Consider the following 20263-nt stretch of genomic DNA (forward strand, 5'->3'; position numbering starts at 1 on the left):
TGTGTGTGTGTGTGTGTGTGTGTGTGTGTGTGTGTGTGTTCTACAGTCGATCAGCACTTACAGTCCATTGGCTCCAGATATCTCTGTTTCTGGTGTGTGTGTGTGTGTGTGTGTCTTTCATACACACATGCCCAAACAATCAGTGCTTGCCACTGCAGTCCGACATCCCACAATTAACGCGGTGGAAACGCCTTCGATTTCCAATCCCGCTGCAGCTACCAGGCGAAAAACCTTTGCGACTCAAGACAAAATAATTAGCTGTTTGGAGCCGAGTTTGCTCTGGGCTGAGGCTCACAGCAGATACGACGCCCCTGCCTCGCATATTTGGTTGAAACGCGACCCGGGCGAGCCCCCAGCGGCTGGTGTGTGTGTGTGTGTGTGTGTGTGTGTGTGTGTCGTTGAAACGAGGAAACATTTGCTGTCGGATATTATAAGGAAGATCTGGAGCTGAAGAGTGATGTGGTTTTCCAGTCCGCCGGTCTCGCGCTCAGGTCGTTTTTCCCACAGACTCTCGCTGACCTCTGCGGGAAGAGCGAGTCTGGCTGAGACACAGGAAATTTTCCGGAGGTTCCTCGGCCGGAGCGATGGCTGCGAGTCCCTCGCTGACATTCCTGACATGATGGAAAAACAGACGGCGGTGAAAGAACGGAGGGGGAAGAGGAATGTTTTCAGAAGTCCATGACTAGATCTTCTGGAATGCCAAGGTTTCAAAAAAATCCACATGAGAGAGAGAGCGAGAGAAAGAAATCTATTGCAGCCTGCAATTATGGGGCGCCGATTTGTTTGAGAAAAGCAGTGGAGTGCCAGAACTTCTGGGAACGATCGGCCGGGAACGATGCGATCTGCCAAACCATCACGCTCGCTTCCGGATCCAGAGCGGCTCGACTCGCACCTTTAACCCGGCGGACCTCAGCGCCATCCAGCACTTCAGAGCAAAACACAGGCCTTTCACACACAGCCTGAAGAAAAGAAACTGACTGCAGGTTTATTTTAAATGAAGTGATAGACACAAGAAAAATCAGGATTAAAATAATTTATATATATATATATATATATATTAAAAAGTACAAAATTGAAAAGAGCATCTTTTTATAATCCATTTTGTAATGAACAGCGTTACAAATTCAAACTAATAATATTTATGAATCATCTGAGTTGCGTTACATTTGTTAATTTTTTTATTAAAAGTTGATTTTTATTTTTATTCATTTTCTTTACAATTGTATTGAGATGATATATATTATTCTCTATTTATTAAATTTAAATGTATTTAACAGTTACAATTACATTACATTGAACTCCTTCATGCAAGGTTTATCTCAGTGGGGTTTATAAAGGATGGACCGACATATATTATATTATATTCTATTATATTGTATTATATTATATTATTAACCCCCCCCCCACACACACACACAAACACACACAAACACACACAGTTCAGTAAATGAGAGAAACACATGAACTGCATTTTACTCATATTTCAGACTTTAATTCACTCATACAAGCAACTGTTTTCTTCTGTTCATTTCTTTTCTTTCATTTGAGATTTATGTATAATTAGTCTTTCTTCATCAGTTGTTGATAAATGAGAGCTGCTGTGTGTGTTTCACCTCTCTGAAGTTGTACAGATGACACACGCTGATGTTCTTCTGTTCATACAAACATGAGGCGTTTATTTCACATACGATCCCATGATTACTAATGACGTCCGGTCGGCCGCTTTCTAATTGATGCTCCTCAATGAAACGGCAGATAAAGGCGCGAGGAGAGAGGAGTGTATGGAGGCTTATAACGGCTCCCATGAATCCTGTTTATTGGGAAAAGAGCCGATGAAAGAGACACAGTGTGACGGAGGAGAGAAAGAGGGACAATGAAGATGCAGCCGCTCGCGTTTGTCGGAGAAAGAACGCAACAGTGACGCTCACTTTCACGTTCAGTCTCTACACCGAGATCAAAATCAGAAACACAGAGATGAAAGGACAGGATTGTGGACTTTCTCTTTTCTTTTATTATGTTCTTCTCATTTTTTAATGAACTACAGTCCCATGAAGCACTGTGAATGATGAAATCGACCACAGATATTGGTACCAGGGCTTCACGATATTGAGAAATATATATTACATATAATATTAAAATAATTACTCTGCTTAACTGGATTGCAAACCATTGTTTTAAGGCTCAGTGATTTGGAATAAAATGTATTTGATTTTTCTAGTTACAAATTGTTTGATCTTTGCCAGATATTTAACATATACAGTATAAACACAATAATATATAAGTAGAGTGTGTTGTTTCTTTTTAATGTAACTTTTAACTCAATTATGTCATTCATGAAATGGGTGGGGCTGCTGAGCTCACTTGCTGCATTTTCAATTTCCATGGTAACAGCGTCTTCTCTGATTGGTGGATCTGTCTTGAGGATTGTGGGTAATGTAGTTCTTCAGCTGAATGTCTTCAGTGAATGTGTCTGGACAGGTTTATAGCCTATGTTATTGTTCAGAATCAGTTTCTCTGTGGAGAAAATGAACAGCGGTTTCTCTGCTGCACTTCAGTTTGGGGTGTGTGTGTTTGTTTTCCAATTCCTCCCTCATTTGTCCTGAGCGGGTCAGGATGGATGCATGGTCTTCCTCCATCGATCTCTGTGTGTGTGTGTGTGTGTGTGTGTGTGGGGATCGGCTGGCGGATTCTGGCCGGTGTTACACCGATGAGAGCAGCTGTTATCACTACTGTATTAGTGTTACGTTACAATGACTATTACTGAAGAAACAACAGACATCAGCTCTGGGTTCATTACTCTGTATTATTATATGTAGTCTGTATATAGACACTTCTGGACTTTTAGAAAGTAAACTTTCTTAAAATACTTCTACTTGATAAAACCATTTACTGTTCAAAATGTAGGAGTCAGTAAGATTAGAAGCAATACTTGTATTCAGCTAGGATGCATTAAATTGATCAAAAGTGACAGTAAAGGCATTTATAATGTTACAAAAATTTCTATTTCAAAGAGTAAGAAAACATAAGAGATAAATAAGAACGTTTCTTGAGCAGTAAATCAGCATATTAGAATGATTTCTGAAGGATCATGTCACACTGAAGACTGGGGAAATGATGCTGAAAATTCAGCTTTGATCACAGAAATCAATTACAGTTTAACAGATATTCACACAGAAAACAGCTGTTTTAAACTGTAATAATATTTCACTGTTGTACTGTATTTTTGATCAAATAAATGCATCCCTGGTGAGCAGGAGAGACTTCTTTTAGAAAAATTATTTTTAAAGCAATGAGCAAATTCCATCACATCTCAACCCACAAATCATGAAAGTTTGTGCAAAAACTAATGAATCACAGAGGAGAGTATAAGAAGTTTTAAACATCATTTATATTTCATGATGAAATTTATATTTTAAGAAAGTCTTGAAAAGACTTTTTTAAAAGCAGCTGAACTAAATGGTGCATATATTTGCAAAAAGTTTTCCAGACATGTTTAACGTGTCCATATATTAATTGTTTAGCTGAAGAAACATTGAAGCCATTCGTTATACAAGCGTGATTATGTTAGTTTTATACAGCTCCAGTTATACTGCTCTACTTAAATGACTTCAGTTATACTGTGTAGTTATATATGTGCATGTATTATACATGAGTAGTTATTTAACTGAGATGCATGAAAAATACATGAAAATGAGCCGGGAATCGATGGCAGCGAACGGCTTCAGTGCTGCAGACCGCAGTAATGCTCGAGATTGAGACGCTGCTTTTCTCCTCATGAGCTGTGAACTAGTGAATGTGTCCGGAGGAAACACAACCTCCGAGCTGTCAGAGTCAACAAGAGCGGCTGCTGATATCAGAGAAATACTGCAGCGCACACACACACACACACACACACGCAGGCAGAGCGCTTGACTGTGATTTATGTTTCTCATGGGAATCACGTCTCGCTGTGAAATGAGGAATGAGTTCCATTAGCACACGCATGAACAACGCACACACGCATGAACATCGCACACACACACACACACACACACATGCATGAACAACACACACACAAACACACACATGCATGAACGTCTCAAACACACACACACACACACACATATGCATGAACATCACACACACACACGGACATCACACACACGCGAACACACACAAAAACCATACATGAACATCACACACACATACATGCATGCATGAACACCTCATACACATGCGAACACACACACACGTTTGTTTTTGTGAAAAGTGGGGACTCTCCATAGGTGTAATGGTTTTTATACTGTACTTACTGTATGTGCTATTGTCCTACACCAACCCTACACCTAAACCTACCCCTTACAGGAGACTGTCTACATTTTTAGATTAAAAAAAAACACCATTTAGTATGTTTTTTAAGCCTTTTGATTTACGGGGACATAGGCAGTGTCCTCATAAACCACCTTCAAATTGTAATACCTCTGTCAAACCCATGTTATTATACAAATTTGTGTCCCCGTAAACCACATAAACATGCACACACACGCACACACACACACGAACACCACACACTAACACCACACACACATGAACATCACATACGAATATCACACAAACATGCATGAACGTCTCACACACACACAAGCATCACACACATACATGTACACACACACATACATGTGTACACACACACACACACACACATGAAAACCATACATGAACAACACACACACACACACACACACACGAGCATCACACACATACATGTACACACACACACACACACACACACACACACACACACATGAAAACCATAAATGAACACACACACACACACACACACACACACATGAAAACCATAAATGAACAACACACACACACACACACACACACACACACACACACACACACACGCATGAACAGCTCACACACATAGACATGCACATACGTGTGTAAGTGTCACACACGTAAACACACATGCAAACACCATGCATGGACATCAAACGGAGACATAAACAAAAACACATATGAACAACACACTCACACACATACAGATACCACACACACGCGTGAACACCACATATGAACATCACACACACACACACACACACACACACACACACACACACACACACACACACACACACACTCGAGCATCACGCACATACATGTGTACACACACACACACACACACACGAGCATCACGCACATACATGTTTACACACACACACACACACACACACACACACTCACACACAAAAAATGAGCATCACGTGCATACATGTACGCGCACACACACACACACACTATATTCTCAGTTTGAGCGTTTGCATGTTTGCATCTCTTGATGATGAGCGACGGATGCTGAGCTGCTGTAAGAAGATTAGAGCTGTGCAGCAGACGAGCAGAGAGAGAGAGAGAGAGAAAAAACATTGTGTGTGTGTGTGAGAGAGAGAGAGAGAGAGCAGTAAAGAGGAGTTTTATGGCGCTCATAAAGAACAGATAAAGATATGGGTAGTTTTACTGAGTGTGGCCCGTCAGTCCATCACTCTTTAACTCTAGTCTCTTGCTCTAGAGGTCATCTTAAAGAGACCGATCACCCAAAATCAGCATTCTGTCATCATTTACCCTCGTCATGTCGCAACACGCCTTACTTTCTTCTCTGAAACACTGAAGAAAATATTTTGAGAAATGTCTCTATGTTCGTGGCAATGTGGTCCAGTTTTCTTCAGAATATCTGCTTTTGTGTCCCATAAAAAGAAACATACTACATAATCAATAAATCATGTTTTTGTTTGTTTTTCGTTACATCATCAAAGTTGAAATTGTTTAAATTAAGTTGTCATACTAAATGCATAATTTTAGAAAATTTGATTGTGATTCAACTTTTAGGCAGCAGCTGAACTTGAATTAGATGGAATTTCTTACAGAGTTTGGAACAACATGAAGATGAGTAAATGATGACATAATGATGATTTTATGCTGAACCTCCATTTAATGCATCATTAACATTCATAATGCCTTGCAATACACATACAGAGCAACACATGACGACTTACTCACACAGATCTATTAATAATTATATGTGTATATTCGTGATAGACTTGTGATGGTTCTGCTGGCAGTATGAAATTAAGGAACTGTGAACTTTATTCCCTTCATTTTGCTATTAAATTCACAGATCATTTTATTAGACTAGTTTCATAATCATAACTACTCTCTTAACTCATGCATATTTTGAGAACAAATTTGTGTCCAGAAATGAGCTAAACCTCACAAAACATTTATATTATATTATATTATATTATATTATATTATATTAGTATAATATTTTATTTAAACATGCCAAAACTTTTTTTTTTTTTTTTTTTGTTCGGGTGTATTTAATAACTAGCTGTACCTGAAAACAATAGAAGATTATGTTTGTTCTATGGTCAGATGTGTGTTTGGAAATGAATCATATATATAATCACATGTAACATGATGGTTTGAACATTATCAGTGTTTGGAGTCTCTCGAGGGATCATGAAGCAGATCTCACACACACACGCACACACACACACACACACACACACACACAGTGTTTTCTTGTAAGCTCTCCAGCAGTTTATTTGATGGATTATTGTGGGATTATGGAGGGAATGAGGATACAGGAACTATAATCCAGACGACACGTCAAAACATTAAACTCTGCGACAGGAGGAGTATGTGTGTGTGTGTGTGTGTGTGTGTGTGTCATCTGTGACGTTTGTAGATGATGTAATCTAATTACATTACACAAGTGCAATACTGAAAAAAAGTATTTTTGAAGTTTATTTCAAAATATTCATATGTACAGTAGTCATTCATGATGTATGGGTGTGGCTGAGCTCATTTACTGGCGATTTCATTTCCATGGTAACAGCGTCGTCTCTGATTGGTGGGTCTGTCTTGAGGATTGTGGGTAATGTAGTTCTTCAGCTCTAGCGGTTTTTGACAACAAACCCAGGTAGCAGCTGGTATAACTGTAATTCATACGGCGTATAATAACAGCGCTGGCGATTAATCCGATTAACCGATAATCGGTATGAGCTGATTCAGATGAGAAGACACCTGTGAGAGAGGGCAGGTGTGTTCGGTGCGATGGAGAGCGTCCTGCGAGAGGCTTTGACCTCCGGGGGGTCAGCGAGCTTCATTAGCCGTGCGTTGAGTGATGGATCTGGGCTGTAATCCGCGGCCGGAACTCGTTCCTGCAGAGTCTCTCCTCCGACAGATGGAGCGGCCGGCGGGAATATTCCAGAATCCTGCAGCATTCCAGAGCGTCATCTAGAGCTCGATTCATCACGACACACGGCCAGCGCCTTCATTCATCCTCAGCGCGCAGACATGAAGATCATTCTGGAGCAGACTCTGTATCCTCCTGATTTCAGATGGGACAGTATCAGGAGAAGAGAGGACTTTAGATGCGTTTCTCAGTCAGAATGAGCTCATGCAGTCCCTTGTAAAAACAAGTACACTTTAGCATGCTCATTACATGAATAATAGATTTTAAAAGAATGTACTTAAGTGTGAACTGAATGGCATGCTTTTAGGCACTTTACTGAATGTCATTTGCAATTAAATAAAAACTTAAGCCTATAGTTTAAATTCATATTAAATGCAATTAAAGCTGAACTTTTATAGTGTTTTGACCCACTTAAGTATGACTTAAGCGCATCTTTATGTCATTTCATAATTACTTCTATTGCCTTTGAAATACGGTTAAAGTACTGCTGAATGTACTGATGAGCATTTATGAATAATTAAAATATACTACAGTTAAACTGAAGTTATTTACATGTTAGTCAACACATCGAAATAAGTTTACTTCTTTAAACATGACAAAATATTATTAAATGATGATTTAATATTGTGCTTCAAGTAAAATTTAATGATAAGTCACTTTTTTTTAAAGTGTACTTAAGTGTGTTTAGAAACTTAAGAAATTTAAAAACAGTCATGAAAGTGTCTGTCTTTAAGTCACTTAAGTGACCTTTTATTTCATTTATGTATTTTCTACAAGTTATTTGATTAAATAAGATTTGTAAGATTTGACGTACACTACAAGTGAACATTCACTACATTTAAGTGCACTTCTATTTCACAAGAGAAAGCATCAATATGTTAATAGTTACGCAAGTAATATTGTTTGAATCTTTATAAACCTAATGTGGTTCAGTTAATTTAAGCTATTTCATATGCATAATGATTTTAACAGTAATGTTTAGAAACAAATGGTTTTGAAACAGTTTTCTATCTGAAATTGCTAGTAAATTTGACACGTACTCGCATAAAAATAGCAAGTAATACGCTGAATTACATGTGACATTTTGAAGTAGAACGACTGAAATAGTGTTTTATGTAATTTTTTTTATAAAATTCTTTTACATTTATATAAAAAAAAAACAACACCACATTTTACAGTATAATGCATGATGCCAGTAAACACATTAAAGGAATATTCTGACTTAAATATTGTAACTTTTTATAATTTCAACAGATTCTGTGACGTTTAAGTATTACCACCGTAAACCGTCTATTAGTGTGAAAAATCAAACATCATCGTGTGTGCAGTGATGAGCTTCCACTGAATCTCTCTCTCTCTCTCTCTCTCTCGTCCATCTGGACGGTGCACTGACACCAACACTAGAGTGACACAACAGCAGATTGCCATATGAGGAGCACACACACACACACACACACAGAGTGCTGCATCGAGACTCTCGTGTCGAGTACAATTTCGGAGCATTTCCCACAATCCCCTGAGGCATCATATCCCAGACTGCCCTGGGAGTTTCCCTCGCTCGTCTCTAAGCGTTCAGTCTCTGTTTGTCCTCTTGCGCTCACGTTTGCTCAGATTCATGATTTGAATTAATTAGACATGCTTTTTAATTATTACATTTTTATTTAATCATTAAAACAGAGTCCAGAAAATCTAAAATGGGGCGAGTAAGTAAATCAATCAACAAATCCAGGAAAATTAAATGGAATTTTAGGATAAAGTAATGCGTATTTCATAAGGCCTTTTTTTTTTTCTTTGAAAATTTAATACATTGTTGTTTAAATGTGTAAGTTTCATGGTTTTCACTAATTAGACATGCTTTTTAATTACTAAAGTTTAATTTAACCATCAAAACAGAATTAATCCAGAAAAACAAACAAAAAAATACATACATACATACAAACATACATGCATAAATAGAGGAAAAAAAAAAAGTTAAAACAAACATTTAACCATTAAAATGGATTAATTTGCAAAACAAAATAATAATAAAATTGAATTTTGGAAAAAAATGAGACGGATTGCATAGGGCCCTGAGCCGACTGCTGGCAGGAGATTGGAGGTTTTTGATGGGAAACTAGCTGTCCATCTTTCAGAGGAAGTCAAAGCCGGTCTGGGCTGGAGTCCACCGAACCGCAGGACTCTTTCTGCAGTGAATGTGAGCTCATGACCCAGACCACATCCAGACCGGATCAATACTCAACAAACGATGGACGAGCTTGAGATCTTCAGTGTTCTACTCTTCATCACACGCTGTGCAGCTCTGCAGGACTTTCCTTTGACAGCCTGTAATTGTGTGTGTGTGTGTGTGTGTGTGTGTGTGTGTGTGCGCGTTTTTGTGACAAATCAGGACATAGATGTGTATAATGACAAGGGTATGACAGGTATTACAAGGAGAAGGTGACTTTCCAGGACATTACTCCATGTCCCCACTTTTCAAAACGCTTATAAATCACACAGAATGGAGTGTATTGAAAATCTGAAATAGCAGACAGTCTCCTGTAAGGGGTAGGTTTAGGTGTAGGGTTGGTGTAGGACAATAACACATACAGTAAGTACAGTATAAAGACCATTACGCCTGTGGAGAGTCCCCACTTTTCACAAAAACAAACGTGTGTGTGTGTGTGTGTGTTTTCATGGCTACTCAATATTTCCCACATGCTCCACATCGCTGTTGCCAGCGGAAATCAGGGTGGAAAAGACCCTGGCATCTGATTGGCTGCTGGGCCGCGTGCCAGTGATCATGTGATCTCGCTCTGTCATTCATGGTTTATGTAAATGCAGCCGGAGCGTCCACAGACTCCAGCAGCACTTTGTTTTGGAGATCACTTCAGTCTGCTTTTGTTTTTCATGAAGCTGGAGTTTGAAAACCTTCCGCTGACACTCGAGAGTTTAGAGTCTGCTGGACTTCAGAAGTTCTGGGAAAACAGTCCTGCTTTTAAAGGAGTCTGCATTTATTTGATCAAAAATACAGTGAAAATGAGAAATATTATTACAGTTTAAAACAGCTGTTTTCTGTGTGAATATCTGTTAATCTGTCATTTATTTCTGTGATGCGCAGCTGTATTTTCAGCATCATTACTGCAGTCTTCAGCGTCACATGATCTTCAGAAATCATTATAATATGCTGATTTACTGCTCAAGAAACATTTCTGATTATTATCAATGTTGAAAACAGTTGTGCTGCACAATGTTTTTGTGGAAACGGTAATACATATTCATTTATTTTTTTCTTCAGTATTCACAGATGAATATAGAAAGCTCAAAAGAACAGCATTTATTTGAAACAGAAAGACTTTGTAGCGTTACTAATGTTTTACTGGCGCTTTTGATCAGTTTAACACAGAGTTATATCAGAGGGCCAGAACCCAGCGCAGTGCTCCGTCTCTCTGTGCTTTCACACGGTCTCTCGCCGCTCGTCTATTTTTGGTTCACTCTGTGTTTTCACTGTTAAAGGCCTGTGGAGTCGTTTGATGGGGTTCTCCTCCTGATTCTGTATGAAAACACTCATGAAAACAAGCAAATCAAGCTCAGAGAATAATGTTCAGATCAGGTCTGGTAGATACGCAAAACTGTGTGTGTGTGTGTGTGTGTGTTGTGTCACTGGAAGTGTTTCAGATGTTTTTGTGACACTGATACTTGAACTCAAGCCATAAATAGACACACACACACACACACAGACACAGAGAGAGACAGATAGACGTGCACAAGGTCATATTTTAAACTATCATATTTTAAAGGAAAGTGTGTGTGTTACTGTGGGATCAGATCTTCAAAGGTGATGTAAATATGATAAAGCATCAGTTTAGGACTATTTGTGTTGTCATTATTTTTGATAAATACAGTTCTGTTTTCGTATTTGTTACACACATTATGACAAAACAATCAAACACATTCACGTAATTCTGTTGAATAATTTCCATCTAAATGGCATTATTCCACTTTCCATGTTTCTCTGTGTGATCGTGTCAGAGTTCAGTTATCAGTCTGTAGCTGGGTTTGAGTTGTGTGAGTTTATTCATGACTCTGATCTCTGACCGACTCAGTGAACCATTCATCAGACTTCATGAGTCGTTTTGAGTGATTCATTAAATCAACTTTAGAGTGATTTCTTTATGAATCTGCACTGGGTTTGCTGTATGTTTACTGACATGATGACGTCTTTGTGTGTCTTTAGAATTCAGACTGTAAACTTCTTATTTATTTGCTGATAGATTCACTTCTCATTTAAGGCTTAAATGTAGTAATTACATCAGAAACCTGTGTGAAGACCCTTAAATAGATGAGATGGTGTGTGTGTGTGTGTGTGTTATCAGCAGGACTACATAAATAGATGAGTGGCTCAAGTGCACACACACGCACACACACACACGCACGCACACACTCACGCTCACACACACACACACACACACACACACACACACACACTCTCATATACACACACGTTCACGCTCACATACACACACAAACACACACACACACACACGTTTGTTTTTGTGAAAAGTGGGGACTCTCCACAGGAGTAATGGTCTTTATACTGTACTTACTGTATGTGCTATTGTCCTACACCAACCCTACACCTAAACCTACCCCTTACAGGAGACTGTCTGCTATTTCAGATTTTCAATACACTCCATTCTGTGTGATTTATAAGCATTTGAAAAGTCACCTTCTCCTTGTAATACATGTCATACCCTTGTCATTATACAAATCTATGTCCTGATTTGTCACAAAAACGCGTGCACACATACACACACACACACTTAGCATTAGTGTGTGAGGTCTGTGACCTAAATAGGCATCACTGTGGAACAACACACACATTCACATGCACATACAATGAAGTACCAGTAAATGTGCGTGTGTGTGTGTGTGTGTGTAAAATACTGAACACATGACCACAGAATGATTCCAGACAGACAGAAAGCTTGATCTGTGTCTGTCGTCTGATTGTACAGCGGCTCACTGTGACCTTTCACCTGTGACTTAATTCATAATAAACAAACACAGATAACGAGACCCACTGACAGCACAGCTTTGACCTCTGACCTCTGACCCTGTGTGAGACACTGATCTGAGGTCAGTCGTGTGTGTGTGTGTGTGTGTGTGTGTGTGTGTTTGTGTGTGACACTGATCTGAGGTCAGTCGTGTGTGTGTGTGACACTGATCTGAGGTCAGTCTAGAGTGTGTGTGTCCAGTGGATGTGATGTAGAGGCGCTGCCCACTGATCACAGCCGTCTGTTTATTTCCCATCATACCGCTGGATTCACCTGCTGTCGTTTGACACTCGTTTGGCATTTAATTCCCAATCCAAATGTCATTTGCATTTTGTTTTTTTGACCGCTGCTAAAGTGCCGCAGGGCTATTTGATGCTCTTTCAGGAAAGATGATTGGAGATGTTTCTCTCTCAAGCACGCACACACACACACACACACACACACACACACACAGGTTTACGATCTTTCTCTAAATGATCCTTCTTTAAATCAGAAGCATTGTCTCTGTTGTTCTGGTTGTGTACTGGTGTGTAAATGCAGACTGCATGATTTCTGCTTGATTCTACACGCCTGAGTCTGACTGAAACGCATGAATTCAGTCGTGAAGAGGTGTGAGAATATACTTCTGTTGATATTAGGGGTGTAACGTTACGCCTATTCGTACTCAGAATTTTCGGTACGGGTGTTTTGATTTGATACGCATGTGTACCGAACAAATACAGCGTTGTTTTAACCACTGCGTGACTGGTACTTAATTGGACATTTACAGTTTTATACATTGTAACTTTTGATTAGAAACAAAGTCCCATCTTTCAAATTATGTCCATTTTCTCGGGAAATTCAAACAATAAATGCTGTTTTGAGGCTCTTTGATGTGTGACAGATCGCTGTATAAACACCTCAGTTCAAACAGCAGCGCGATCATCCCTTCCTCTTTACTACTAGTTTTAGCTCAAAATAAACATGAATGAACATCTGACGTCTCCTGTAATTGCTCAATCAGTGTTTCAACTGCAGAAAGACTTTAAAACAAAATGCAAATGCATACAATTTTTTAAGTTGAGTGTTAAGTCTGGGCTCTGTTGTTCATTTTGACCTTATAGTAATATAAAAGGGCTCTGTATAGTTTAGAGCAGAAGCTGAGGTAGATTTTTATTAAAATTTTCCCTAAGAAAATTAAGTTTAAGGCGTTCAAATTATTTAACAACGTTAATGCAGGGGCGGAGCCTATTTGGCCACCCCATTCATAACTGCTGTTTCTGTCTGTGTTTTATAGATAAGACGTGCATTAATTCAGTCGCAGAATGTCTTTACGATCACATCAATCCGGAGACATTTCAGACGTGCGCTTCAGCTTCACATCAGCAGCAGGCGCGAGGCAAACAAGCGCGGAAACCGACACGCGCTGTAGCCTGCGTCAATTCATATCAAAGCGCAAAATAAACTACGTGCATGCAATGTTGTGGTCAGTTAAGACATGAAGTTACCAAAAAGGCGATTTTAAAGCTGCGTTAAAACTGTGCATGCATTTAATATGTTATATATGAGTTACATTAAGAACATGACTCTGAAATGGTTTTCAAAACTGTCCTGGAGCATCCTAACACTGTCTCCCTCATCTAACACACTCGATTCAACTCGTCAGCTCATTAGAAGAGACTGAAATGCATCAGAAAAGGTGATGAGAGTTCAGAGAATATATGATGCGTGTCAGATCCACGTCATGTTCAGCAACGACAGCTCTTAAAGAAATAGCAGCCAAAACAAATAGCTGCTGTGATGTCTGTTCATCAAGAATAAAAGAAAAATGAGAAAAAAAAAAAAAATATATATATATATATATATATATATATATGTATATGTATATATATATGTATATGTATATATATATGTATATGTATATATATATGTATATGTATATATATATATGTATATATATATATATATGTGTATATATATATATATATGTATGTATATGTGTATATATATATATGTATGTATATGTGTATATATATATGTATGTATATGTGTATATATATATGTATGTATATGTATGTATATGTATGTATATGTATATATATATATATATGTATGTATATGTGTATATATATATATATATATATATATATATATGTATGTGTGTATATATATATATATATATATATATATATATGTGTATATATATATATATATATATATATATATATATATATATATATATATATGTATATGTATATATGTATATGTATATATATATATGTATGTATATGTATATATATATATATATATATATATATGTGTGTATATATATATATATATATATGTGTATGTGTATATATATATATATATATATATATGTGTATGTGTATATATGTATGTATATGTATATATGTATATATATATATATATATGTGTATGTATATGTATATGTGCTATTAGTTTTATACAACAGTGCAACAAGGTGTTTCATTCCATGAATTAATCAGTTTTTGAATGAATTCTGTGAGCCACTGATTCAACGGTCCATTCAGATGGTCTCACTTGTTTAGTTTCTATTGAATCAGCCGTTTTGAACGAATCGTTTGATATGAATGATTCAGTAAGTCATTTATTAAAGCAGGGACTTGCTGCTACCTCCTGGCGGCTTTATTGTCATTTATTTATCCATGACAGACATAAACCAGCCAAGGTGCCAGCACAAAAACACATTCAGCAAAATATTGTTTAAATATCAATATTGACCAAAATTCCTCCATTTCAGGCCCCAGAAGAACCCCCCTCCCCCCAAAAAATGTATTAATAAATAATAGTTCATTTAATAAGGAAAATTTTTCATTGAATAGAAACCTTTTTAAAAATGAGACCAATTTTGCAATCGTTCTGTACAATGAGACACACACACACACACACACACACACACATATATATATATATATATATATGTTACATGACTAGTTCATATTGTTTGGTTGTTTACATTTTCAGTTCAGATTCTTGTAAATGTCTGAAGATCTGTTAATGAGTAAAAAAATGAGATATAGTGTCTTCATTCATCATCACAGCAGAAATGGGAGATTGAGTGCATTGCATTGTGGGATCTGATGTTCTGACAAACACAGCCGGTCATGGGGTTATTGGGTGCACGATCACTCATTTACTGGAGTACAGACTGCAGAAACTCTTTCAGCAGTGTGTGTGTGTGTGTGTGTGTGAGAGAGAGAGAGAGAGGCTAAATGAGGTCAGTTTATTCACCAGTCTGCGGCCTGTGGATGTTTTCTCTCCAAAAACAATACGGAGCAGACGAGAGAATAACACATCCAGAATGAGCGGCTGGTTTCTCCTCACTAAATATTTCCAGTTTGTCTCTGACGTCACAGAAACCGGCCCAAACACGCAGCTGAGCACAGCGAGCGTCTCTGAAGTGAAGCAGGTCAGAGCCGAGCAGCCGTTTGCAGAGATTTGCATGTGTGTCTCAGAGACTCGTTTGCTCAGGAAACGCTTGAAGCCCAACAGAAGCTGCAACAAAGGCTTTTCTGGCCGAGACAAAAGAGAACGTGAAAGGCAATATATCATACAGCGTACAGAGCGTTTCCAAACAAAACGCAGTTCATTAATTTGGCGTGTTCACGCGCTGACAGGGAAGACGTAGTGCTGCTCCGCTGCTACTGAATCAAAAGTTTCAGCCCAACGTTTCTTTCCTCCTACAAATAATCCTGATGCTGAAAGACAATCTGACAAATACAAACCTCAAGCTCTGCGTTACACACTCGACTCATCGTTTGGCTTGAAATAAAACGCTTTAGAATTGTGAAGAATGAGGACGAAGTGACATGTTAGCATTGCTGTGATGAGAGACTGTGTGTGTGTGTGTGTGTGTGTGTGCACCTGTTGGTCTGGTGGGTTGTATGTACACAAACAAGCATGTTTCTGCTTTGACTGTGAAATCACCTGCAGCTGAGCTGAACGCCACCCAACGACAACGTTTCATGTATTTTTGTTTTTGTTTGTACAGTGGAGTTTTTTTCTGAGCTCAGACCAGCTGCAAGGAAATTAGCTTTTCTTCTCAGTTATTGTGAGTTGTATTGATTCGTTGTTGCAGCTCGTTTCCATCTGTGAAGTCAAACAGATGCTGTTCTCTTCTGAACTCTGCTGCGTTACAGACTCGTATGAAAGGAAATCCTAACAAATCTGCGCAGCCGGCGGACGGACCGGCGGAAACATGCTCAGATAATCTTACCCTGGAGAATCAGCTTCAGCAAACTCCATCCCATCACTCGCTGCCGCTTTATCAGAGCCAGAGATTTACCAACTCAACCTGAGTGTGTGTGTGTGTGTGTGTGTGTGTGTGATGTTTGACACACAGGCCACATCTCTTCAATCTCTTGTTAGCTGTAGTTTGTTTTCAGGGTTACTTCAGTAAGAATCTCTTTCACTGATCATCCAAACACTCTGCTTTATTGCTTTCTGACATTTTTTTTTGTTTGTTTTTTCTGTCATTTTCAATAGATGTGAGAGAGAAATTCACATTCAAATATGTACACTACAATTCAAAAGTTAGCGTTCAGTAAGTGGGTTTTCTTCACTAATACAATACATTGATGAAAAGTGACAGCAAATACATTTATAATGTTACAAAATATTTCTGTTTGAAATAAATGCTGTTCTTTTGAACTTTCTATTCATCTGTGAATCCTGAAAAATAAAGTGTATCAGTTTCCACAAAAATATTGCGCAGCACAGCTGTTTTCAACATTGACAATAATCAGAAATGTTTCTTGAGCAGCAAATCAGCATATTAGAATGATTTCTGAAGATCATGTGACACTGAAGACTGCAGTAATGATGCTCAATAGTTCAACTACGCAAGTCATTTACTATTCATTTAACAGATAAACCCAAAACGGCTCTGTAGAAACCAGCTGAAGAGAACTTTTAATAGTGCTTTGTGTGTAACACAGTATAAAGTCATTTTAAAACCATGAAGCTTAGAGGAATTTAGTGCTTGTGTACAAACATATGCTCAGAGAAAAGGTCAGCTCTGAGATTTTAATACACTGTTTTATTTACAACTTCTTTTTTTTTAACAAGTAAACAACAATCTTTAATTTCTCTCTCATTCCTGTTTGAATTATAATTTATTTACAAAATCACATTTACAAAGATTGTTGAAGTCTGTTTTACAAGAAAATACTATCAGTTAATCTAAATCAAAATTTCACATTTAATTAAATGTGTTACTTGCCATTTCTTTGTAATTAATAGTGAAATGTACTACTGATTTGCAAGTAAAAATGTCTTTATTTAGATTGCATTCATCTAAAAAAACTGTACTGCCCACTCCTAATGACCTGAGAGTAGCTTTATTAAGTGTCATTAGCATTCAAGAATTTTATTTTTGATTTTTTTTGTGCTCTGCTGTAGAGACGAGGTTTGAAACCCTGACCTTTGAGTCGCAGCACAGATCTCTTCTGCTAACAGCTTTAGCGCCGCCGGCCGAGTCGTCTCTACAGCAGCGGTGCTTGTGCGCTAAAGTCCCCGCGTACCGCCGCGCAAGCGCCTGCTGTTCTCTGTAATGTCATTTAGTCGCGACTCTATCACACATAATTAGCATTTAGATAATAGCAGACACTTGGCATTTTAATTACGGTTGGCCTTTGAGCGTAGCATGAACACCGCGAGCTTTACTTCAAACCAACAGCAGAAGAAGAGTTTCCAGAGCAGAACGTGAGCGGCCGAAGAGAACAGATACGTTTGATGAAGCGCCACGCGCCCAGAGATCGAGTAAAGGTCACGCGACGTTTACATGATATCATGACACGACCATACAGAGTGTGTGTGTGTGAGAGAGAGATAGTGTGTGTGTGTGTGTGAGATAGAGAGATAGTGTGTGTGTGTGTGTGAGAGAGAGAGAGAGAGTGTGTGTGTGTGAGAGAGAGAGAGAGAGAGAGAGAGAGAGAGTGTGTGTGTGTGTGTGTGTGTGTGTGTGTGTGAGAGAGAGAGAGAGTGTGTGTTTAGCTGTTTGCCCAGGCTTTGCTCTTTCATAACTCTTTTTTTTCCCATTTATGTTTTAAGTAACTTCTATAAATATGAATTCACATTCAGTAAGACTATACCTTGTGAAAAATAAGTGTGCTTAATTGTACTGAATGTGCACTTGTAGTGTACTTCACATCTTAAAAGTATATTAAAAAAGGTGTTTTAAATGTGCAGTATAATATCGGTGAAATAACTTAAGTGACTTAAAGAGAGACACTTTCATGACTTTCTAAACACACTTAAGTACATTTTTAAAAAGTGACTTTTTTGTAATAATGTCAGATTGAAAGATTTGCTTTTAAGTACATTTTAAATTATGTTTTAATAATCTGTTCTCATGTTTTAAAGAAGTACACTTATTTTGATGTGTTTACTAAAGGTCATGTAAATAACTTATTATTTACAATATTACATTTAAAGTTAACCAATTTTAAATGCACTAAATTTACAAATATATTGAAACACATGGCATACAGGTTTCGATAGAAATTACATTAAAGTATATTTTAGTTGATCATAAATGCTCATCAGTACATTTAGCAGTATTTTAACCATATGTATGAAGCAATAGAAATTAATAGAAGCAATTATGAAATTACATATAAAGATGTACTTCAGTCCTACTTAAGTGGGTCAAAACACTATAAAGTTCAGCGAATTGAATTTAATATAAATTTTAATTATAATACATATATTAATGTCTAATTGGTTGTCTAAAACATTATTCAGTTCACACAAGCCCCCCACACACACACACACACAGGGTTGAGTTAAAGCATCTTTTGGTCACTGTTAATCGGGTCAGTCAGACGTTGGCGGCCATACGGTGACCTCTGACCTCTGGATGGTGTTCTCTTTTACACAGACGTTGTCAGACGTTTTCTCACTGAGGAAGAAACGGGACACTGTGTGTGTGTGTGTGTTTATGTCCTCCATGTGACACGTTTCTCTTAAACACATTTTAATAGACTGCATTGCGTCATTTCCAGCTTATTCTAGACTGTCGGTGGTTTTTACAGATGTTTCATTCTGAGGTCAGAGCAGAACTGCAATCATTCGAATCAGATGATCATGTGTGAGTTCACTTGTAGAAATTTGAATCTTAGCACGGAGAAAAGAGGAAATAAAAGCTAATGCACATCTATTACTAAAATGTGTTTGTTAGCTAATACAGCGAGGAGATGTCAGACACACTGAGCTGTAGTCTCCGCATTAACACAGTCAAAGCCCGCAGCTGATATTGATGATTTGCATAAATGTTAATGAGGAGCACAAACGACCCCGAGGTTCACCAGAGACGCGTGCTGAGACTTTTCCTCCTCCTGCTTTGGCGTGTGAATGAATTGATGTGATTTTCAGTCGAGTCCGTCTCTCTCTCTCTGGATCAATGTCAGACAGATGAGTAACAAGAGGAGAAAAAACACGGCCATTTTCTCCTTTATTTACAAATCGCCTGCCAACGTGGGCGACATGCGGTATTACTTATCTGTCAGATTTCTAGAGAGCGCGTTTGCTCCGCGTGCGAGCGTGATGGAAATCCGTATGCAACAAAGAACCGGCTCATCGGGAACAGATACAAAACACACATAATGGATGTGTCTGTCTCTCCGTCCGTCTCGCTCTCCCAACAAAAGCCACGAGACGAGAGCGGCTGATATCTGAACTGTTAATTAATCACACAAATATTACACAGACGGGCGTCTCGCTGCTGAATGCGTGCGTTTGCAGTCGAAATGAGCTCATAAAGGCCCGGCCGGAGCCAGAGATGCTATCGTGAACGGAAATAGCAAGCGTGTGGCATCGGTCAGCGGGCGACGAGCGCGAGCCAACTCTGACTTCCGCTCGTGAGCAGGAGTCCGGCCGGCGTTTGCACCGCAGTAATAATGAAGAGGTTTCACTGCTGAACCTGCTTCATCTCAATGAGAGACCTGCGTTTAAAGAAGCTGATGGC

The 20263-nt window shown here is 38.4% G+C and overlaps 1 protein-coding gene across 42 annotated transcripts in view; it reads left to right on the top strand.

Annotated features, from left to right (window-relative positions):
- LOC131543457 (receptor-type tyrosine-protein phosphatase delta) overlaps nt 1-20263 on the top strand; it is a 336697-nt gene that overhangs the window by 201072 nt on the left and 115362 nt on the right. Inside the window, exon 1 of one of the 42 annotated variants that reach the window (XM_058780787.1) lies at nt 16819-16840. The exons of the other annotated variants lie outside the window; for them this stretch is intronic. The gene's annotated coding sequence lies outside the window, so the exon portion shown is untranslated. Of the gene's footprint in view, nt 1-16818; nt 16841-20263 lie in introns of those variants that run through there. 42 annotated transcript variants of the gene reach the window in all.

The sequence above is a fragment of the Onychostoma macrolepis genome, chromosome 07 (genome assembly GCF_012432095.1).
Source record: "Onychostoma macrolepis isolate SWU-2019 chromosome 07, ASM1243209v1, whole genome shotgun sequence".
NCBI lineage: Eukaryota > Metazoa > Chordata > Actinopteri > Cypriniformes > Cyprinidae > Onychostoma > Onychostoma macrolepis.